The 5,265-nt window shown below is 37.5% G+C and overlaps 1 long non-coding RNA gene across 1 annotated transcript; it reads right to left on the bottom strand.

The window, feature by feature from the left end:
* Nucleotides 1-359: 359 nt before the first annotated feature.
* Nucleotides 360-3,671, bottom strand: LOC147756100 (uncharacterized). The gene is made up of 3 exons (XR_015327292.1): nucleotides 3,469-3,671; nucleotides 1,822-1,938; nucleotides 360-802 (listed from the first exon to the last, which is right to left on the bottom strand). It is a non-coding gene; the product is annotated as an uncharacterized LOC147756100 (long non-coding RNA).
* Between the last annotated feature and the right edge of the window lie 1,594 nt (nucleotides 3,672-5,265).

Below are 5,265 nucleotides of genomic sequence, written 5' to 3'. Positions count from 1 at the left end.
TAAATATAATTCGTAGTAGGTTCGATGTTTGTGAGAAGCTGTATAAAAGGATTCCAGACGTTGTTTTTATTAGGACATTTGATTACATATGGCCCTTCTCTACAGTGTTTCTAGTCCTTCGCTGTGCCAAAAACAGAGAATTCAGAATGTTTTTGTTCTATCGGAACCCAAGTCTAGGAACGTAGAGATAAAATAATCGAATTTCGAAACCAAATCTCAGCGCTCATTTAGGATCAGAACAACCTTCCATATGTATAAGGGATAACTACCGTATTGCCGCTTGACCGCTAAAACAATCAACTGATAGTTGCCATTTAAAACACAGATTTCTCACTTTGGACGCGTGCGCAGCTCAGCATTGTTAGTTCAATGCCCATCGTGCGATAGACATGTACATACACGTTTCGTATGTTCACGAGAGGAGGTTCATTCAGAAGCGTACACTTGATCAGTGAAATGCTTGTTGAAGCATCTATATAAAAAGTGTGTTCGAAAAAAAAAAAAAAAAAAAAACACTATGATTTATATTGAAATTGTTGCGGCACTGTGTCCTCACAGTATATTTCTATTATATAATATTTGCTGGCGATTTCCTGACGCGGTAGTTTATGTTTTATAATCGCGTTACATGCGCTCATCGGAGCTTCTCAGATACTGCTGTTCTCGAATGATTACTTCCTTTCGTACCGATGTTTCGCCAAGCCATCGCTAGAGCGCGCCACCGGTCCTGTCGTTGACGGTGTTATAATCTTCCACAGATCCGGGGGCCTAGCCTTGTTATTGCTTTGAACTTCATCAAGAGCTTGAAAATGAACGTAACGATTGAATTTACTTCATGTAATAATTGCAAATTTAAAAAAGTAACTGGACATGCAATCGTTACACGTAATGGGCGGCAACATTTAAACTATACGAACTGATTTACTATAGCATTTAATTGTAATTAACAAAGTAAAAACTATTTAGTTTTCTTTGCCCAGTACTGAGAACAGTAAAGCATTAATCCAACATAACTGAACAACTATCTGCAACGAAGCCCGATCAAGAACGCTGAAAGCTGATCGAAAACATGAGTCCATAGAAAGAGGTATACAAGTAGATATTATGAAGTTTTTCTGTTAATCGAAAGCGTACTTTCAGTATTATGGAAATGATATCGTTCTTCTGCTTATCTGATGCCTATTTTCGTCACATACCTCTCCGTCCATAACATCGTTGATCATGCATTTTGTCGTAATATCTAGTAGTTACGAGGAGTTTTGCGATTAATATTGGCCGTATTGCGTCCGTTCGACTCATTAAGGCCAACTGCACAGGACAGGGCATCACCGATTACTTAAGTAGTATGAATCTGTTAATAATCACTATTAAGCTGATCTACGCATGTTTCATTTGCATCATTTGCCCACCCAAAGCGACACCGACATCCGTAACACTACAAGGATCCTTGCCTTTTTGTTGTTATTGCTAAGAGAATATCGTTGAAATCGGCCGTGGCTCTACTGACGGCCTGCAGCGAAAGTAATTTTCGGCAATGTCATATAGGCGATGACCTTCGGTGGTGTGACAAAAATCCTACGTTAACTAAAAACCTGACTTACTATAGCAGGCTATCCTCTATTGTGGTCTGTCTTGACGTAACAATTTGTTTTTGTTACAGATCTATCTAGAATTCTAATCACAGAATCGTAGATGAATGCTAAACTTATGTTCTCAAACGACAATAAGACAACGATCACCTATGTTATATGCTTTCTACGTTCGCTTATTGTAAGCTTCACGGAGACACGCTATGATAAACATGAGATTGGAATACAATACCAAGCGTGCTGTCGACCCAGATAGGCTGAAGTTAGGCCAGTGCTCCTGGACAAGATATACACCTGACAGCTCTGCCTTGTCTTAATTTTGCGCGAACTTTTCCCATAGCAGGCCCCACTTGATCGAAGAATTTAAAAACAACTCTTTTAGGTGGCTTAGTCGCGGCTGAATAACATGGCTTCGTTAGATTTGTTCAGGTCACCAAACGATATGCGCTTAAACTGGTCGAATAACATGCAAAAAGTGCATTTGATCACTCGAATACAAAGAAACCCAGAAAGGCCCAATGCGTCTATAATAACAGATGAATCACTCACGAAACGTAATTGTATTTGGCTTGTACTCTACAAGTCAACAACACACTGGGTCAGAAGAAGGATCGACGAATCTAGCCTAATCAGAAAACGTTCTAGAGTCCTCCATATATATATATAGATAATACTTTTCGGTCCTCATTAATTAAATAATTTAGAGGTGTATTCCTTTTAACAGGAACAACTTATCTAGTACGATTTTATAATGCTACAGCACGACCACGATAAATGTGAAATAACTTACCTTTGAGCGACCAAGGGTACCATGGTTCATGCTATCGTAAGTTTAAGTTTGTCACGTAAAAGGTAAGAGGTTCTAAAGTACACTGATTAACATGCAAGGTGGTAATCAAATTGAATTTGATAAACAACTTCTGGAGACCTGATTGTTTTTACGCACTCGTGACAGCGTTAATAATGTAGAAATGGATGGAATTAGGTAACCGTATACTACCAAGGCTTCTGGGTTATGTTCGACCATAACATTCGACTGCAACAAAACAACCCAACGAATTTGGTCAAATTTTAGACTTTTATATAGCGACAGCTAGTATGGGTTTTTCAAACAAAAGTTTGATTACTATTTATATAGATAGTAATGAACGTATGATATATTCGTTGAATAACTTACGAACTATTGCTATACGCTAAAGATATACATTTTAGAATATGGTATACCCAAGGCAACGTCAAAATAAGACGTTCCTGATTGTTTTACGTGCGCTAGCTTCAGCTAAGGCAAACGTGCGCAATATATAAAAGCCCTTTGTATGAATCCTGAATCAACCTTAAATCCTAGTTTTATAATTCAGCGCGCGGTAGTATTTGGTTATCTAATCTCTGTTCTCGGCCTATTCTTGTGGTTCTCCTGATTTAAGATCGTATTGATAAGAAACCACAGGAACAGCTATCGTCAGTAGCGAACGTAGCCGACGTTTCTGGCATCCTCCTTTTTGCCAGTGGGGGATTCGATTGCTTTATACAAATGAATTCTGTATACACTGACAGTAAAAAAAAATAATTGTTTTGCAAATAACAGTACCTACCATTGATATAATTCGATCTTCGTATTTATGTTTAATATTATTTGGACTTGCTTGAAATAGGAGTATTATATATTATTATAGTATAAATAGGACGGAATTAGGAACGTATGAGTTTTACGCACGCTTTTTTTTTATGTGTCGAGTATTCTAGTTCATTTTTTTTTGTTACAGTAGAGTCCATGTTGAAATTTTGATCGAATGCTGACGCGCGTCGAGAATATAATGTCTAGAAAAATATTAATTTCAAATAACGTTCCTGTATCAATGCGTATAGATATCTATTTTACCTGAGGCTTTATTCAGCATATCTTTAGACGATTATTGCTGTCGTGGATGCAGGATAACTGCGTGCTTGTATTTTGTCCGACAATCGACGTTCTTAATAACGCGTAGTGGCGGGTCACTGGACCGAATGTCTCCTCTTTAGTGTTTCTTTTTTTGTTTGTGGTAGTAACATTGCTCTAGCATTCTTCATCATGCTAGGCTTGGCTACTTCCCTAACCACTGAATACATTCAACGTCCAAATCCAAATCAGCTTTAAGTAGTATCTCTAAGCGCTGTTTGGCCTATATGGGCCACAAACTGTCTGCTCAGACAGACGCCAAACGTAAACTAAAAGGGAAATTAATTTTCTTTTATTGTTCTTATCTGCATTGTGCCTTTTTCCGAAATCCGTAAGTATTTCTTTCATACTAAACATCCCAATTTTGCGATGATATTAGCAAAAGCGATCTACCTAAATATTATTATTTAGGCTGCCAAAATCTTTATCGGATACTCTTGAAGAGCAGACCTCCATAAACAGGGTATATCACGGTCGACAGCTATACTATCTTGATGTACTATTTGCTTCAGCTACGAATAGTGCCTATAATGGCAGCTAGTAGAATTATGTAGCAACGAGTGTTACGATACGCCAATTTTTGCCGTTGTTTCTCTGCAAACCTGCTTCAGAATCGTACCCGCCCCTTGAAGGTTATACGAACTTCCTGAAAAATGGCCTTACTGACGACGAAGTTAAAGTAAGCGGAATTAACTGTGACAGCCCAGCTGATGATAGACAAGTCAGATTTAGCAGTGGTTGAAAAAGTTCAAGTACATTGAACCTATTCAGTGACTGAAACCTATTTGGTGACCTGTATCATTACTTCAGAGATGTTAACAGGAGTAACGTTGAATTTCAAAAGAGTACGGGTAGTCTTACTGTTCTGGTAAACATTGACAATCGTTCGATAATCGGAAAATCCGTGAATTTCCACGATTTTTCTAACACTGAACGCAGTTCGTTCCATATGCATAATCTGCGGCTCATGTGTGAACTAGCCATAGTCATACTTTTACATATATTTTGCAAATTCTAGTAAGATTATGTGACTTAACATATGATGGCATGATTTTATAAGTAGATTAGTTCCGTATATGATCTATAATGTTTCACTGTTTTTTTTTGTGTATCGCCGTGGACGGAACAGTGGCGTTTCCGTTTATTAAGCTGCATCACCGCATGACAAAAAGTACAAATAGAAATATAGCTCTGACAAAGACGATACAAATACACGGCGCTTTAGGCTTGTAACTAAAGCAGATACCCAATTTAACTATTCTCTTTGGATCTAGATAATACATAGTGTGAATTTTAACGGAAAATCCGCGCTCTTTGAAGTACCTAAATTTATCTGTCCGTTAGGCCTCATTTTTATTTCAGCTTGCTTTCTACTTTTTCTCATAGCACCCTTGAAAATCTTCCAAGCGAAATGTTTATTCTAGGGTATTTATCTGCTACGGTTATATTTCTCACGATGTCAGACACATTTTATAGTATTTTCTGAATAGTGCCATCATCTAACATGTTAAAACTTTAGCAGTCAAATAAAAGTCACTAGAAATTCATAGGTTACCCGGTAGATAACTCGGATATTGCTTGGGATGTTTACAATATAAAAGCTAAATCCTCATGTGAACTATCTCATGGATGTTTTTAACTACTAAATATAATCATATGCCAATCAGAAGCCCTCGTAGGGCTAATGTGAACTTGAAAGTATCATAACTGATGCTTATTTGCTGCTTATATACTTTCCTG

This window comes from Varroa destructor, unplaced genomic scaffold (genome assembly GCF_002443255.2).
Source record: "Varroa destructor unplaced genomic scaffold, Vdes_3.0 BEIS01000004.1, whole genome shotgun sequence".
Lineage (NCBI taxonomy): Eukaryota > Metazoa > Arthropoda > Arachnida > Mesostigmata > Varroidae > Varroa > Varroa destructor.
This window is presented reverse-complemented; position numbering and strand designations above follow the sequence as displayed.